The sequence below is a fragment of the Chiloscyllium plagiosum genome, unplaced genomic scaffold (assembly GCF_037043375.1).
Source record: "Chiloscyllium plagiosum isolate Xiang-an unplaced genomic scaffold, Cpla_swu_hap1 HiC_scaffold_21, whole genome shotgun sequence".
NCBI classification, from domain to species: Eukaryota; Metazoa; Chordata; class Chondrichthyes; order Orectolobiformes; family Hemiscylliidae; genus Chiloscyllium; species Chiloscyllium plagiosum.
In genome coordinates, this window is record NW_028270159.1 from 22009428 (window position 1) to 22029000 (window position 19573).

At 40.2% G+C, this 19573-nt stretch overlaps 1 protein-coding gene across 6 annotated transcripts in view; it reads right to left on the reverse strand.

Annotated features, from left to right (window-relative positions):
• ralgps1 (Ral GEF with PH domain and SH3 binding motif 1) overlaps nt 1-19573 on the reverse strand; it is a 762687-nt gene that overhangs the window by 655767 nt on the left and 87347 nt on the right. For 4 of the 6 annotated variants that reach the window (XM_087998397.1, XM_043720237.2, XM_043720241.2 and 1 more), the window contains exon 2: nt 1741-1854. The exons of the other annotated variants lie outside the window; for them this stretch is intronic. The gene's annotated coding sequence lies outside the window, so the exon portion shown is untranslated. The remainder of the gene's footprint in view (nt 1-1740; nt 1855-19573) is intronic. 6 annotated transcript variants of the gene reach the window in all.

Sequence of the window (19573 nt, forward strand, 5' to 3'; positions counted from 1 at the left end):
GGGAGGTGAAGATTTGCAAAGGCTTACGGAGCAAATTCTAGAGTTTAGGGTTTTAAGAAGTGAAGGCACAGCCAGATGTTGTCATATTTAAAATCAGGAATATGCAAAAGGAGAGGGGGAGTGCAGATATCTGAAGCTGTAGGACATAGGGGAAACACACAAGTACTTGAGAGGTTACAGAGTATAGCTAACTATAGAGGTTTACAGAACATACTTGCTGAGTCTGCTTATCTGTAACTTTTTAAAAATCTTTTAGACTGGTAAATAAGCAGACCCCACAAAGCTGTTAACTTTATGTTGCATCAGTTTCAAAAAGGAACAGAGCAAGTATTTGTTGCAACACATTGGTGGTTATAGTGGTAGGCCAGAGTGCGGTGCTGGAACAGCACAGCAGGTCAGGCAGCATCGGAGGAGCAGAAAAATCAACATTTCGGGCATAAGCCCATCATCAGAAATGAGGGTTATAGCAGTAGATACAGCTGGAGAAAAAAAGACCTAATGGGGCATTAATAGGTTTTATCCTGTTGGAATAGGATGAAGTAGTATTGTCCACTGAAGAGAGCACACCTTCGGAATGTAAAAGGTCAAAGAGTGCTTCTGGAAGCTAGAGGGATGGGCTTTTGCTAGAATGAGGAAAGAGTTCTGCTGTTCACTGTTGCTTTATAAACCATAAATATAATGAACAATATTTCATATCACCCCTACCTTCGCAAAATTCCTTCCCTCCCAAAGAAGGCGACTTACAGTTGGATACCATTTCATTCATGCCAGGTACTACCCAACATCTCATCCAGATGCAGAGATAATGGGGATAATATATGGGCTTTCCTAGGGATTAAATGGTTCTACAATGGCACACTAGCTATAAGAGTTCCATAGCCGATTGAATAAACCCAGAGTGTGGATTTTCTTTTTTTTAAAAAAAAGCATATTTTCACATTTTTTCACGATTGGAAACAGTGCCTTGATTGAAAAGCATTTTCAAAGTCTGATCAGAAAATGTACCACTTTTGCTGGGATAGGCGAGTTTATTCAAGGCCAGGATTCTTTGTTAAAAATCACAACACCAGGTTATAGTCCAACAGGTTTAATTGGAAGCACACTAGCTTTCAGAGTGCTGCTCCTTCATCAGGTGATAGTGGAGGACACAATTCTCAGGCACAGAATTTATAGCAAAAATTTACAGAGTGATGTAACTGAAATTATACATTGAAAAATATCTTGACCACCTGTTGAGTCTTTCAGATGAAAGACTCAGACAATCAAGGTATTTTTCAATGTATAATTTCAGTTACATCACACTGTAAATTTTTGCTATAAATTCTGTGCCTTAGAATTGTGTCCTCCACTATCACCTGATGAAGGAGCAGCGCTCTGAAAGCTAGTGTGCTTCCAATTAAACCTATTGGACTATAACCTGGTGTTGTGAGATTTTTAACTTTGTACACCCCAGTCCAACACCGGCACCTCCACATCATCAGGATTCTTTGTAGTTGGCCTGGAGTTTGCATGATTTGGGAAAATTCTAGGTGTCAAGAGAAAAACAGATGACAGAGAATTGGAATGGATGAGGAAAGGCCTGATGCACAGAAATAGGAACATAACAGAAAGTCTGTTTTGGATCAACATAGTCACTTTACAGAAGAACAGGTCCATTTTAAAAGTTTGTGTGCAAGACATTTTAAGTACCAGACAGCCTTTTTTAACTGCTGATCTTAGAATAGATACTACTGCACTTACCCATATTCCTCTTTTAGTTTTACTTTTACATCTGTATGGTTGAGACAAACAGCGAACCGATGAGGAACTGTCACAGCCGGAGGCTAATCAAATACGATTATGTTTCTCAGAGCTCTGGAATTGAACAACGCTGAATGTCACACAGTTTTCTGATGCACCTCAATTAATCTATATTTCAATCTCTGCTGTATAAATACTCTCATTCCATTTACAATTTACTTTGGAACAATTAGATATTCTGAATCAAATAGCAGCTTTATTCTGTAATAATGACATCACAATAGTCCCTGAAATTTTCATTCACTGTAATCTCAGGTCATTAATCCAATATACAAAAAATAGCAGGGCAGCTACACCGATGTATTATCAGGAAATTACAATGAGTGATCACTTTTCAAATTGTCATCAGAGTTATTTTTGAATTTGTTCTCATGATATGGGTGTCACAGGTTAGGCCAGTGCTTATTGCCCACTCCAAATTGCCCAGAGAGCAGTTAAAAGCCAATCACATTGTTGTGGATCTGAAGTCAGACCTTCTGAAAAAACCCTTCTTTCAGAGGTTTCTGAATCTTTGGATTCACCATGTAAGGGTAATGTTGAAATAGGCCACAAAAATCAGGCTGTGGGATACTGTCAACTGTTACTAAAAAAAAAAAAAGTCATTTTGGTTCACTCATGTTTTTCAGGGAAGAAAATCTGCTATTCTCGCCTGGTCTGGCCTACATGTGACTCAGACCCACACAGCAATGGGGCTGACTCTCAACTAATTGAACCATAGCATCCCTACAGTGTGGAAACAGGCCCTTCAGCCCAACAAGTCCACACAGACTCTCCAAAGAGTAACCCATCCAGACCCATTCCCCTACCCTATTATCTTACATTTACCCCTGACTAATGCATCTAACCTACACATCCCTCAACACTATAGGAAACTTAACATGGCCAATTCACCTGACCTGCACAGCTTTGGACTGTGGGAGGAAACCGGAGCACCTGGGAGGAAACACACACAGACACGGGGAGAACATGCAAACTCCACACAGTCGCGAGAGGCTGGAATCAAACTTGGGTCCCTGGCGCCATGAGGTAGTAGTGCTAACCATGGATCCACCATGCTGCCTTTGGGCAATTAGAGACGGGCAATAAATGTTTTCCCAGCCAGTGATGCCCACATTCTGTAAACAAATGAAGAAAGATAGTTTCTCACTGTATACCCAGCAAACCCACGACTGAGCCTGAATTGTGCCCAGTCTATCTCCCCTTACTTTGGAAGGTGTTTGAGCAAGGAGTGAAGCGTGCTGTTTCACACTGTTCTGACGCAGTGGGTGCAGGTAAATTCCACCCCATTCCTATTCCGTCAACATCTATAGTTATGCATCCTTCTTGCAAACCCACAGGAGTTGACAAATTTTCTGTAGTCCTTCTTATTAAGATGCACTATGCTCAACATGGAGTTTGTCCCAAAGTAGGGAAATGTTTTCTAAAATTAAAGATTGATAGCATACTTGCGGAATGTTTCAGAGAACACCTCTGGGATACCTGGACAAACCAACCCAACCACCCCGTGACTCAACGCTTCAACTCCCCCTCCCACTCCACCAAGGACATGCAGGTCCTTGGACTCCTCCATCGCCAGACCATAGCAACACGACAGCTGGAGGAAGAGCACCTCATCTTCCGCCTAGGAACCCTCCAACCACAAGGGATGAAATCAGATTTCTCCAGTTTCCTCATTTCCCCTCCCCCCCACCTTGCCTCAGTCCCAACCCTCAAACTCAGCACCACCTTCCTAACTTGCAATCTTCTTCCTGACCTTTCTGCCCCCACCCCCACTCCGGCCTATCACCCTCACCTTAACCTCCTTCCATCTCCTTGATGCTGCCTGGCTTGCTGTGTTCTTCCAGCCTCCTACCTGCCTACTTTGGATTCCAGCATCTGCAGTCTTTTTTTTTGTCTCTAAATACAAGGGAGTCCATTAGTTCTTTGCAAGCACATATTTCAGCCCAGGGGTTTTCTAGTTAGTTGAGAGCAAGAGAGAGAACATAAGAATTCTAGCAGCAATGATCAGAACTAAGGCATTAAAGATAAAAAAAACATACAATTTACGTGTATATACAGTGCATTCTATCCAATGGAATTGCTATTCCGAGGTACGTGTTCAAAATCCCCTCGAATCAAATTGTGTTAACTGCTGCTGCCCTGCTATCTGTCACTGTCCACCATGATACCGATTTCATCCAAAAAGACTTCACAAAGTAATTGGGAATCTGGTTGCACTTGAAATCCATGGCCTGTGGTAATGACAAGGCAATAGTCTATCACAGGGTCATAAGTAAAACCCTACAGCATTGCTCTAATGTTTCAGGATTGCCATCACAAAGCCCCTTTGCCTCCCTGCCTGGATATGCTATAGTATGTTTATACCGAACATGCAAGGATTTGATTTTGAGAACTTTTTCTCCCTTGCGAATCCTCTCTGCATCTCTGATTTCCGATATTCAGTTCCCCTTTTTATGTGTCCTGTTATCAGCGGGTTTCCTTTCTCTATTGGGATACCTTATGCCTTGGCTCTATTTTTCTGTTACCTTCGGTCCCCTGTGTCTGCAGAAAATGTACTTCATTCATTTCACTTCCTCAGCAATAAGAGCAAACCAGCAGGAAGAGCGAAGAGTGCTGAATGACAGCTCATTCCGACAGCATGGGCTCCACACCATGAGCACTAGACAGTTACAATCCTACAGGAGAACCCAAGCACCGACCTCTCCCATTACCTGCAGGAGTTACAACAGGTGGATAGGAGCTCAGCAAGATTGTTGGGCGGAAAATTAACATTCAGAGTTCTGTAGATAACCAGACCGCCAGTTTCTGTTACCTACAGCAGAATCCAGCATTATGCAAATCAAGCCAGCAACTAATACACTTCCACTTTACTAGGGGCATAACAAAGTCTCCTCGTGTTTAATTAAAAAGGGGCAGATATTAACAGAGAACACAAAAACTTAAATAAGAAACCAGCAAAATAAAATCATCAGCTACCTTTGAAGACTAGCTGTAAACAAAACAGATGTTGGAGCAGGATTAGGTTCTGGAAAAAGTCTGTACCTGGCACGCCCTCTGTAACTCCGGAGGCTGTGATGTTTATTACGAACGGGAGGCACTCTTAAATAACACAGTTTGACAGTTTCCTGGCTTGCGTCCCCTATTTATTACATGGCCTACTGTGCACCACAGCAGTCCCCACACTGGAAATACCACGAAACACTTTCATGCATAAAACGCTCTCATCTGATATTTGCATGAATGTGGAACTTCATAAAATATGTGACCAAACCGCAAGGTTTCAGAACACACAAAAAAAACGAGCAACTCTGGTGTTCTACAAGAGGAAAGCATTCACATCAGAGCCAGTAAACAAAAATGAGTCTTCAGTCTGCTGTGCCACAACGCAAATAAGCCAAGTCATTCCATGTCAACCGCAGGTAAGTCTAAGCAAACCTGGTTACCCAAGCCAACGCAGTTGCCAAGCAGCAGAATTTGTTATTAAAATCTAGGAATCGAGTCTTCATTAGTGCTTGTTGATGAACTGAAGAAACCTAAAAGAAGTCGAGAGACTCCGGGATTTAACAAAGGACAAGTCTACGCTGTGTTCCTTTATGCTACTGTCAACCTACAGGAATTGTTCGGCATTTGTCCCAGGACACCAGAGTGGCAAACAAATCAAAGGCCTGTTAGACAACATGGACATCAGCCTGGCTGAACGCGCCCAAAGACACTGACGTAAACTTGCAGAAATTCAAGGCAAGTCTAACCCGAAAAAGAGCAGATGTCCAATGAATAGGTGATAGGAGAGTTGCGTATTTAGTATTGAAGCTACAATATCAAAAAGTACATGGATTCATTCACTTCAATGATACAAGTGTCACCTCGATTGTACTGCACATTAATTGATTGCTTTCATTTGAATTAATACGTGACAACTTCAAGATAATCTCCACAGTTACAGAAATTGCAGGTGTCATAAGCATAAGCAATTTTCATTTCCATGTATCTGTTGCTAAGGGATGAGAATGTTTGAACAAATGATAGACTGTGGAGATTAAAGGAAGACCTAACTATCACAAATCTGTAAAAGCCCAGTCTTCTGAAGCAAGTGGTTTAAATGTACTGTCTGCACGCTGAGCATTAATGTTCTGGCCATTACAAGAATGGTTATCACTGTAATCTGAAACTCGGATTGTGATTAATCATAGAATCATATAACCCTATAATGTGGAATTAGGCCATTTGACCCATCAAGTCCACACTGACCCTTCGAAGAGCACCCCACCCTGACGCAGCCCCCTACCCTATCCAAGCCACCCTGCATTTCCCATGGCCAATCAACCTAACCTGCACATCTTTGGGCTGTGGGAGGAAACTGGAGCATCCAGGGGAAACGCCCACAGACACGGAGATCAGGCAAATTCCACACTGACAGCTGCCCAATCGAATCGGGTCACTGGCACTGTGAATTACCAATGCTAACCTCAGAGCCACTGTGCCACCCTGCCACACCGGTTAGACAATGGAGGGCAGTTAACTGCCAAACTTAGTTTACATTCTAATCAGGCAGGTAAATGAAAATTGGTGAAGGAATTGCCCCGGAGAATGAATAGAGAATGGCTATCACCTGATTTTGTTCAGTAGAAATCAGTACAATGTGTGTATTTTCTGTCTGCAAATTACAGGAGCCTGTGTATTAACAGATAAGTGTTCTGTAGCTTCCAGTAAGGTCACACTACAAGTCCAAGTGACAATCTTAAATGGGTTTTTAGCAGAATTCTTAGCACTCAAGACTAATTGACAAATGATGTCCATCACAGAATCGCATCTATTGTTGGCTACAATATTATTGTAACCAACCTGTTCAGATGTATTAGTACAAATCTCGGGAGCACTTAAGTCATGAACGTGGGCCTTCTGGCCCAGAGACAGGGACAGTTGGTTTCAGCTGTTACCGAAATGTTTGGGGTACTTTAAACTTCCAGGGTAATCAAAAGTGGACTGGTCAATTGTCAGGACTGAAAGTGGGGGCTTCAAGCCCATTCATGTGTTTGTATCCAGGACAGTTAGAAATGATCTGATCAGAGTAGCCATCATCTTCCAGAGTAACTTTGAATTGCCCTATTTCAGCTTCAGGGTTGGAGGGTGAATAAATGGCTCAGAACCTATTTGCGAGGTTGCTGATAGGCCAATGTTATAGAGTCTGTACCTGCAGGAATCCCAATGTGTATACTACCCAGTGAAGTTAATTTTATCGTGGCCTACAGTAGAGAATCCCTAGACAGATTTTTCATTGCCAGGTCAAGGAAGGGGAGATTATTTAACTGCTCCATTTTAAAATTTGAGTTTGGGATTAGATGCTTGAGGAAATGCTGATATACAGCTGCAAATTCAAATATAGCAAACACATCACCTAGGAAGGAGAAAACATAGAAATATATAAAATAAAAGCTGGCTTAGGCCATTCAGCCCTTCAAGCCTGCTGTGCTATTCAATATGATCATGGCTGAACATCCAATTCTGTACCTTGTTCCCACTTTCTCCCCATACCCTTTGATCCCTTCAGCCCTAAAAATTATATCTAAGGCCTCCTTGAAAACATTCAATGTTCTGACCTCGGCCACTTTCTGTGGCAGAGAATTCCACCAGCTCCCCACATTTTGGGTGAAGAGGAGATTAGGTGTCACTATCAGACATGTTCCTCATGGAATCCAAAAAGATTGAGTGAGAGAGTTGTGTTGCAAGGAGATTCCTTAAACTTAAACAAAGCTTAGCATGTAAGTGTCAGCCATTTTCTAATAGGTGCCAATACCTCTACCAATTGGAGTCAACTCGCCAACAATTCAGCACTCTCTTCTCATACAGGGTAAGTGTTGTTCCCATTGACATTGCAAAAAGTCAAAAGGCTTCAACAAAATATATCTTTCTCAGCGAAGATTGATACCTTCTTTCAAAATACAACAGCATTTTCACCAACAGTAAACTGATTAAAAATCTTTCTCTTCATTCTCCAGACAACAGACTAATTGCAAACTCCCAAACCTTTTCAGATACTCTGAACTAATCCTGGAATATGTCCAGGAAACCACCGTTCTCCAACTGAATTAGTAACGATAAAATTAGCCCTTGAACACAACCACCATCTTCTCTACCTCCACACGCACCACTGCTCTGGAATTGGGATCACGGCAGCCAGCAAATTAAAGACATGAATATTTACCTCAAATTCTGATCCCAGACTTTTCTGCTCATGTCTATTAACCTTCCCAGTAAACAACTTTAAGCAGATGCGAGATATAATCAAACATTTCTTAAATCGCAGCAACCTTAGAAGAAGATAAAGTGTAGGTTCTTCTCCTCTTGCTGCTGGTGAGCTTGGAGGTGAGAATGTATTTAGACAAAGGTGTTGTACCTGAATCCCATAACTTCTTATCGCCAGATCTGTATGGTCAGTGTTTCTGCCCCCTCCCTCAACTCCAGTTAAGGACCTCTTAAGGTGCCTAATCCCACTGTTATGGGAATGGAGCCAGCTGTTGGTAGCCTGCCACATGTGGTCAGGACAAGTCAAATCAGCTGTCACCATGGGTTGAGGGACAATTGATTATTAATTGGGAGTGACCCTCAAGCAAAGGTAAGTCAGTCCCTGATGAAGGAACCAGAGATTGGGGAGGAAGGGGCAAAGAGAGGCACTCTTCTTCCCTCTGCTTTGCCCACTAAGCAAAAAAGTACCCCTCAACCACATTACTCACCAGAGATCTCGGGGGGGGAGCATGATTTGCTGTCAGCACTCATGTCAGCACTCAATGGCAGGACTTTCACCTCTCTACACCTCCCATTGGGTCTTCATTCCTGATGGAAGTGCACTGGTGGCCTCACCATTGCCTGACCAGAGCGCGGCTCTGTGGACTTTCCTCAAAAAGAAATCCTAGTCTCTCTCCAGCTCTTGTGCCAGCCGACAGGTGAGACTCCCACCACCAGAATGAGACCCTGCCCCCAAAGTGGTAAAGTTGAGTGATATAACAAACAATGAGCATTTCACTAAAAAAAACAATCCAGCACTGATAGAGTGTCCCCAGCCAATACTTCACTGTCAAATTCTTCTCAAATTGCACTGACTCTGCAGGCAACTCTGCGACTAATTGGCACACAGCAGGATACCACGAGCAGCAGTGAGATAGGTGAACAGAAAAGCTTCACCGGTGTTGCTGCCAGAGGAATAAATGCTGTTAAAGACTCCTGGGCTGGGGCTCTTGAACCCACACTGTGACTCAGAGCTGTGAGGTGAAACCCCTAAACTAAGGCTGGCATTCACAATGTTACCTTGACAGTGGAGAAAAAAACTAAGCACTTCCATAGTTAACCTAACTGTTGTCTTGGCAGCTAAGCATCCATTTGTAGTCAAAGGACATGAAAAAGCAGCTCATATTGAGCTTCTGTTTGATATTAAACCAACCAGCGAGGGAGAGTAGTGACGATATTTAGGATCAGTGCATTTGCTTGATTTGATCTCAAGAACAACCAGATAAGTAGAGGCACAATCAAGGGCTAAGATTTTGCAAGTGGGGAGCAACATGCTCAAAGATGCTTCCAAGCATTTACAACAATTAGGACACAGCAATTCCCTGATATTTTTGATAAGGGATTACACATGTTACTGTTATACACCTCAACTTGGCACATTCAGATTATATTTGTTAAAAAGAAAGGTATCCTTTCTTTCATGGGTTCTGATCCAATTAGTCAAATTCAACTTGGGATTTTAAAAAACATATTTTCTACTGGAGTGTTACAATACAGGTTAAATTTCCAATGAAAATATTCTAAAGATCTTAAGTTTTCTGAAAGCGAAATTAAAAAGCAGAAAATAAAGTACTTAGAAGTAGGAGGAAAACAGGACTTGAATTTGACAACATATTTTCTTATTATTTCAAGAACATCATGGAGAAAGTGAGGACTGCAGATGCTGGAGATCAGAGCTGAAAAATGTGTTGCTGGAAAAGCGCAGGTCAGGCAGCATCCAAGGAGCAGGAGAATCAGTGTTTCGGGCATAAGCCCTTCTTCCTGAAGAAAGGCTTATGCCCGAAACGTCGATTCTCCTGCTCCTTTGATGCTGCCTGACCTGCTGCGCTTTTCCAGCAACACATTTTTCAGCTCGTTTCAAGAACATCATGCCTAGTTGTCAGCCAATTTTTAAATAAAAAAAAACACCCGATATAGAACAGTACAAAAATTGGGTTTGCAAGTGTCAGTGCCTGCCAGTGTGTCAATGTGGTTTCCACATCAGCTGTTATTATCCATCAGAAACTGACTATAACATCAGGACTCAGCACCAACACAGAAATCCTCAAGTCACGGTCTGTCATTCTCTCCTCCATTACAGGCTGAGCTCCACAGTGAACCACTTCATTGATTCGGCAGTCTATGAAATGAACGTGACCTTGCTGTTCCTCTTTACCACTCAGATAGCTGCTGGCCATGCCATAACAAATTACACCTTTTTCAACCAGGTTTAACTGTGTTTATAACAGTGATCTGAGCATTAATTAATACTGAACGACAGATATGATCCCTAAAATGGAAAATCACATTATGGAGTGCTGTTCAATGTTTTCATTAATTACAACAGAATATTGGAAATCAAACCAGTGGGTCTTTTCCCCCCCAAACAAATGGGGAGGGAAAACTTTGAATAATGATTGCTCAAGAAAATATTCAAGGTAGTATTTTTATTAACATTCAATTGGGTGTCCTAAAGGTTAACTTTACATGCTTCCGGCATAAAGCATTGATTAAAATATATAAAGGCAACCAGTGAAATTCTCATTGAATTTGTTTCATTTCGTTCCTCCGTGGGATGTGGGGATTGCTGATGAGGCTAGCAATTGTTTCACATTGCATTCGAAAAAGGTGATGGTGAGCCACCTTCTCAAATCTTTGCAGTTCACATGGTCACCATGGAAACTTATCCACTTCTCCTTCACTTTGTCATAATGTCCTGTTGTTTAGGTCTTTCTCACAATTATTTACATAGCACCATTACCTTGGCAGCTAAATACAAAACAAAAAAATTCAGCTGCACGTGCCCTCTCATTTTTACATAGGCCTCTTTACCTTGACTGGGTCGATGGTCTGATTTGCCCTGGCATGAGGAACTATTTCCACTGCTTGAGGTCGTGCTCACTCTGTAAGAGGCAATGCTAATGAAGGTAATTGTTTTTGTCTTTCCCATTTGTGTGTGTTATCATCAAACCAAATGGCAGCTGACTGAATTAGTGATGTAGGACCTTACAAATTTTCCCATTCATTAACACAGTTCACTCCAGAAATACCTGAAAAGATTGGATTGCTGAAATATCATCTTTATACCCTTTTCACTTATTCCAGGTTGTACAACTGCTTCACATTATTTGGAATCCAAGGAGTAAACCCACTCATCTCTATAATTATGGATCTCATTTTAAATCTTCCTTCGCTCACTTGAATTTGCATATATTGCCTCATCCATTCCACACATATAAAGTTGGATAAGGCGCAAGTCCACCCACCCATACAATCAGAGTCATAGAGATGTACAGCATGGAAACAGACCCTTTGGTCTAACTCGTCTATGCTGACCAGATATCCCAACCCAATCTAGTCCCACCTGCCAGCACCTGGCCCATATCCCTCCAAACCATTCCTATTCATATACCCATCCAAATGCCTCTTAAATGTTGCAATTGTACCAGCCTCCACCACATCCTCTGGCAGCTCATTCCATACACGTACCACCCTTTGCGTGAAAAAGTTGCCCCTTAGATCTCTTTTATATCTTTCCCCTCTCACCCTAAGCCTATGCCCTCCAGTTCTGGACTCCCTGACCCCAGGGAAAAGACTTTGTCTATTTATCCTATCCATGCCCCTCAATTTTGTAAACCTCTATAAGGTCACCCCTCAGCCTCTGACGCTTCAGGGAAAACAGCCCCAGCCTGTTCAGCCTCTCCCTATAGCTCAGATCCTCCACTCCTGGCAACATCCTTGTAAATCTTTTCTGAACCCTTTCAAGTTTCACAACATCTTTCCGATACGAAGGAGACTAGAATTGCACGCAACATTCCAACAGTGGCCTAACCAATGTCCTGTACAGCCGCAACATGACCTCCCAACTCCTGTACTCAATACTCTGACCAATAAAGGAAAGCATACCAAAATTTTCAAATATTTAATTAAGCAATTAAATTTCCTGTTGGCTCCAGAAAAATGAAGGTCGAGAACAGAAATAAAATAGAACAAAAGAGGCCAAAATAAAAAATGTCGCTCACTATAAACATTGGCGAGTGATTATTTTGTATTCCATAAGAATTAACTGATTCTCTTTATAAATTTCTGTGTCCATCTATAGTTCCTTTTAGTCCCAATAAGAATTGCTCGGATAAACAGGAACAAAAATACACAAACGACAATGTGCAGAGTGTTAGAACAAAACAAAGCTACCGGCTGGATGGACAATCCGAAGCCAAGCTCCAAGAGATTGGAGCGTTCTGGTGGATGAGTCACTGTCAAAGGTCATCATTACGACAATGGCACATGTTGATTTGGCCATGAACCGAGTGTGACTGAGTCAGAGAGACACTCAATGGCAGCACGTTATTGGTTTACCGAACAGTGAGAAGACAACCGATACAAATTAAGATGGGGAAAAACAGAGTTAACAAGTCAAGCAACTGGTCTCCAAATCAGAGATAAAGATAGATGCGAACACGTAGGCAATCTAATTTCATCAGAATACAATGGGAATCCTCCCAGATTAATACCACAGAAAAGGAGACAACAGAACAATGACAAAGAGGGGGAAACAACATTGGAATATCAAATATCAACAAGCTCGTCAATGGGCTGAGACTATCACATGTGCTAACACAGAGCCTAGAGATATAAAGTCAAAGCACACAGAAAAATCATTGAGCATATTGCACAGTTTCTCAAAATCTCTGACAAAGAAAAAGGAAAGTGATATGAAAATAAATCATTTCTTCTCAGCTGCCAAAAATTCATCATGACACCAACTGCTATACTGCCAGGCGAAGAACATGAAATTGTAGGACACCTACAGAATTGTAATCGACAAGGATGAATTAGGTCCCAGAAATTTAGCTGTTACATACATAAAGACTAATATGTGAAATATTAAAGAACTTAGGTTAAAATAATAAATAAAGATAAAAGAAATAGCAGAACATGAGAATTACGCCAGATCAAACAAATCAGATTTTAACTTAATTGAATTTCCAACATTCTTTACATTTTATCAAAACAAGAAACAGAATAAATTTTTGTCCCTATGTATACCTATTATACCAGCAAATGGTTTGTTAGAGTTGTTAAAACTGTGGAAATGTTGATACATGTTCTAGTTCATTAATGTTGAAATAGGAAGTGTATTTGTCCTCAGTTTAAATGCAAAGTTTCATAATATTGTTTGTCTAGTTAATACGAGGTTGGACAACATAAAGATAGGTACCTTCCATTCCACCAATATTACTGTAAATGTTTTTATCAGTTCACCAATTTAATATATATTAATGCATCTACATATTGTCTCCTCATCTACAGCAAGTACAAAAACACAACGTCAAAACTGTCTGGTGTTCTGTCTAAAAATTTTATCTGAAAAATACAGAAATCAGAAAAAGAAAACGCAACATCTGGAAGTGTTTTTTGGTATCTTTATGTCTTTGGTGATTTATTAGCTACCAAATGGGGCTGGAATAAAAATCATGTTAAGTGCCTCAACATTCACCAGTGCAATAAACAACACAGGTTTGTAATGAAGTCATACATGTCCAAGGCCAAAGTAGGCTGAATGGCTGACATTAGCTGTGAAGGTTCAAATAATTGTTTGTATTCCACACACATGAATGGCAAAACCGATCATGTGTCCTCTTTCATAATTCAGCTAACATCAGGCCAAGTCTCTGTTAATAAGTACCTCTGTTAATCTAATCAGGATTGCAATCCTCTTCATCCTTGAATTGCTGATTTGAACCACTTTTTAAATGTAGCAAAAGGCTATGGTTAATGTGATCTTTTCCTTTTGTATCCATTGGCAACCAGAGCAAGGTCACTGGGTGCAACAGACAGGTTCTTGTTGAATGCATTAACAATGTCACTATGTATACTGTCCAAAACCAATCTTCCTCCAGGCTAGCTCCACAGATATAAAACATGCTTCTTTTGCAAGTGAATAAAGTGATGTGACATTAAGTAGCTACAGTGATAGACTGATGGCTTGAAATGGTTTGTGAAGTATGAAAAATATTTTCATAATGTACAAATCTTTGGAAATATTGGGCATAATTCAGATTTCGCAGAATTGTCTTCCCGTACATGAAGTGGCTTGTTTTAGTACGTTAGACTGAGAGAAGGCTCAGCTCCCAGGCCCTGAGAATGGGCTCATTGACTACATGTCAACACATTCACAAGTTTAAAATTGTATCGAGACAGCAGGACAAAACAGAAAGTTTACTGATTTGTCACTGACATATGGTTAACCAGAAAACCACAAGGTGAACTATATTTTTAACTGATGCACCAATTCACATACAGTGTTAATTACAGTGAACTTTTAACCATTGAAAATTTAAATAATATATTTTGTTACTAAGTGCAATCATAATTAAAGAGAAAAAGTGATATACAAATCCAACTGATATCAGACCCAGAGATGTCTGACCGACTGAAACATTATGCTGTGCGTCAGATTTAAGAGATATCCAGACCAAGGAATGGATGAATCAACAAACATTCAGATGTCAGTTAAATTAATCTCTGCACCATTCAATCCAACCTCAGTTACTAAGTGTATTGCACCACATACCTAACAATATCTATCAAGATTACATTAATAGACACAGGGACAAGTGTAAATAGATATAGCAGCATGGATTACAACAATTCTGGAATTGCTGATTAGTTAAAGGATATAAATAGTTGAATGCAATTATCAGGGTTTAACAACAGGCATATTTCTGGAAAATGTTGGTTGAATGCCTTTGCAGATTATGTAAAAGCCTCTCACAGATGGCGAAGTATGCAAGGTTGAAATATGTTAGAACTACAATTACATGGTTCAAGGAGGAACAGGATTGGCAGGCTGACTGGGGTTTTCCTATTACAAATATTATGTCTGTTTTTTTACAAAATATTCGAAAAAGAGAAAGAATAACATGGAATGCTGCGTGTAAAAACTCTAATGGTTAAAGTTGCAATTCTTATGCTTGTTTAGTCTTGGATTGAAAACATGGTCAACCAAATTCAAACTGAAAGCCTAGAATTGCTCCATTTTGATTAGAATGTAATTACCCTCACCTTGAATTTCCAGGGATTTAACATTAAACAAATGTACCCATTGCTCAGGCAAATAAATGGTCTATGATTGAGCAGCTTCATCATCAGCAAGTTTGGTCTGTTGCATAATTTGATTTCATTCTTCTGTAGGAATTTGTCAAACACAATCCTGAATGTCAGATCACATTCAAGACATGACAACATCATTTACCATCACATCATCAATTTGCTGTTGTGTCACAGTTTCTAAAAAGGTAGCTTAATTCTGGTCCCAGAGAGAACATTGATACAAACAGCAGCACTATCAACAGTTGTTGAAACAAGTTCAAACCAAAGGCAAGCTTTCTGAGTTTAATTTTGTATTGTTTTAATACAACACTCAATAAAAGGTGCATCTATGTTCTATAAAATAGGATAAACTGCTACACTCCTCCAAAACATCTCGTGCACCTCAAATCAAGCAAACAGTTCATCAGTTATTTCAGCAGTCAATGCTCTACTATTAAGGCCTACATCTTATCCATGTTCTTTCACTAGTTTTGTAAGTATTTAATCATTACAATCAGGTGTTTCATTCTATAAACAGATCTCAAGAGCTAAAGGCAGTGTCTTTCAACATGCTGACTGATGAGCAATGTCTAGTCAACAAACATGGACAATCTTTCAAGCAACTCCTTTCAGCAGACAACAATATCCAAATAAATATTCCTTTCATGTTCAGCAGAGACAAATGACTTCCCAACTCTTCAACTACCTGCTGTGTACCTCCTTGGAGTTTACCAGACTACACAACAAAGTGGAAGAAGAAATACCCTACGTAGACAACTTGTGAGAAAGGATCTCATTTTGTTTTATTCATCTCTTCATGGGATGTTGGCATTGCTGATGAGAGCACAACTTACTGTCCTTGATGATGCTAAGCCACTTTCTTGAATACAACAGAGTTGCTTGCTGGACGATTTCAGAGGGCTGTTCAGAGTATATCACATTGATGAGCGAGTCAGATATCCCCATAGCTGAATCAGGGATGCATAGTAAATATCATTCCCTGAAGGATATTTGTGAATAAAATGGGGCTTTAAAAGGGTGGTGGAAGATTTATGGTCATCATTTCATTCTAGAACTTCCCAGTGAGGAAGCACCAGACTTTCAGTTTAACAGTACCTGTTTGGCTATCATTGGGAACTGTGGTGCACAACCACATTCTAGCCCTCATTGTGGAAGGAGTCACAACTTAATTGCCTGAACCATGGTGTATCATTAAATATATATTTTCATACTAATTTCTTATTATCTTTTTATTACTTGGGGAATTTGCTGTCAGATAAAGGATAAGTACTTTACCACACACATGGACAGCACAGCACAATTTAAATTTTCTTTTGACAGGCAAAAGTTGACTGGCTTTTTCACCTACCTTTTTACCTGTCATTGTTCATCGTCTGAACATTTAAGAGTTATGCTGATTAACAAGTAACATTTAATCAGCACACTCAATTTCCAACAGCAGATTTTAATCACCTCCCCTTGACTTCAACAGCATCATCAGCACTGAATCTCCTACAATCAACTGTACCATTGATCAGAAACTGAACTGGATCAGCCACATAAATATTTGTCATAACGGACTAGAAGCTGGGAATTCTGCAACAATAAACTCACCTTGAGACTCTCCAAAGTCAGTCCACCATCCGCAAGTTAGGAGTATGATGGAGTTCTCTCCATTTGCCTGGATGAGTGCAGCTCCAACAACAGTCAAGTAGCTAGAAACCATCCAAGACAAAGTAGCCCACTTGATCAGCACTCCATGGAGATACAGGGGCAGCAAAGTGTAGCATCTGCAAGACACGCTACATCTCATCCAGGCCCCAGCTGACAGGCCAAAGGAGAACTGTATCTAATTGACATGGGGACGGAAATGTTATAGATAGTTAAGTAGAAAAATGAATTGGGATTTACAATAGGAGAAGGAACCCCAGAAATGCTCAGCTTGTAGTCAGTGTCTCAAGTCTGGTTCAAAGTACCATTAACTGTCCCAAAGATATAACAGAGGATCTGAAAATAAACATGAAACCAAGGATTCACAGGAAAAAAGTGGAGATTTGGATCAAAGACAGGGCGTTGTGTTGGTTGCAAGAAGTTTCAGCCCAGTGAGGAATGTATAGGTGACAGTTTTTGAGTTGGGCAGTATTAGACATTGGATACATGTTTATGGTGAATGGAATAATTGGCCAAAATGCTATCTGGACTGATAAAGATCACGACAAAGTTAAGGATTTGAGAGTTTCACCAGTTTCATATTTGGGGATGATAACACACTAAAATGTATTAAAAAAGAGTGATCATTCCTTATGAAATAGTCTGATTCAATTATTTCATCAATACAGATGTAGCATCCAGTGAAAAACCAACATTAAGTAGGCACCAATGAAAGCACAAATGACACCAGATGTGGAAAATGGCAGCATGATGGCTCAGTGGTTAGCACTGCTGCCTCACAGAGTCAAGGATCTAGGTTCAATTCCCACCTCGGGCAACTGTCTGTGTGAAGTTTGCACATTCTCCCAATGTCTGTGTGGGTTTCCTCCAGGTGCTCCAGTTTCCTCTCACAGTCCAAAGATATGCAGGTTAGGTGAATTGGCCACACTAAATTGCCCATAACGTTCAGGGATATGTATGTTAGGTGTGTTCGTCTGGGGAAAATGTAGAGTGATAGGGTAGGGGAATGGGTCTGGATGGGATACTCTTTGGAGAACCGTATGGGCTTGTTGGGCCAAATGGCCTGTTTCCACACTGTAGAGATCTATGAGAGATTTTCCAAATACAAAAAGCTATGATTTTACAAATTTACTTATTCAGGCCACAACTGGATTTCTTTAATGGAAAGTAATCTCGCCACTAAAGAAATATTATTAGCAAGAAATCAGAAATTTAGAGGACAAAAAGACAATAGTGTTAAAGTGACATCACCAATTTCCCCCATTTGTCCTTTTATGAGGATTAACAAAGAATGGAGGACAAAGGGTTGGGAGTATGATAAACTCATACAAGAGATGAACGATAGATGGGAGATATGTAAGAAACATCTAAGAATACCATATAGGCCAAGGGAAAGTCTACCCATAGCAAGAGATTTCAACAAGTTTGTGGTATTGTATTTAGCGGTATGGAACAAAGAACAAAAACATTTTAATTTTACACTTTGTCAGCATGGCAGCTAAATTTCCATCAATCAACAATAAAGCATTGTGAAGACAAGAAAATAATCGTGGATACGGATGAAAAAGTGAATAGGGATAAGGCATTGACTACTGACAATGGGAGAGAATTTTCTAACATGAATTTAGAGATGTATGATTGACATATGAACACAATATAAATGTGCTGCAGAGAGCACTTTTTGCAATGGAGTATCTGAAAAGAGTTGTACAGTGGTAGACAAAATGTTTCATAAAATATTGGTAGATGTCCCAAGTTTTACATTATCGTCTGCACCGAGTTACTGTAAGTGCTAAGAATTCATTACAGATGAGTGAAGTATATAGTCCTTATCAGTTAGTTAGGGACAGGCAGGCATACTCAAGTTCCATCAGGAATATGTAATCAGCTCCCGAGAGGCTACAATTCATTTCACTTTCTTGGAGTATTTACCGCACTGAATGCAGGTAGAAAAGCTTTCATTATAGTCAAAGTCTCAGATTTTGGTGAGATTTAAATCAGGAGGGAAGGCCATTGGAAACCAGTTTAAATGTGAAAGATACAGTTTACGGTAATACAGAGAGCATCTTAAAGAATGGAGAATACCAGGGAAGGTTGATTTTAAAGACCGAAAAATAATAATTGTACAGTATGTAAATCAGACTGTTCAGACACACCCTTCAAGCTTACTCCATAAGGATTTCCAATGTCCGGATTCCGAATGAATTACAGAAAATAACAGAGCCAGGCACCTCACACAAAATGTTACACAGCTCAGAGGATCAAATTCCAAAATTGACAGTTTGGACAGAACAGCTCTGATAGTCAGTATGATGTGATTGATCCCAAAGGACAATTGCAAAAGGTGGATGTGGAAGTCAAATACCTAACAGAAAGTGCAAGTCAATGGACAAATTGCAACTATTATAAATATAGCAGGGAAAACCACTAGAAAATGTAAAGTCTGGGTGAATGTACGGGAGGAAGGGCAGGAGGTTGTAATATGGATGAGGAACATGAAGTTCAAGATAGAAGAGAAGTAAACAGAGTGTATGTTCAAACATGTCCCTAGAATGAGATTATGACCCACAAAAAAATTGCATTAATAGGAAGGGAGAATAAATAGTAGCAGACAAGAAATCAATAGAAGGCAAATGGGAGAGTCTAACAAGGACAAGAAATACATTAGTAGCCAGGAATACTACCAGGAGCAGAGGCCATTTATAAACTAGAAGATAAGTCAATGAAAGATGCCAATAAAGAATTA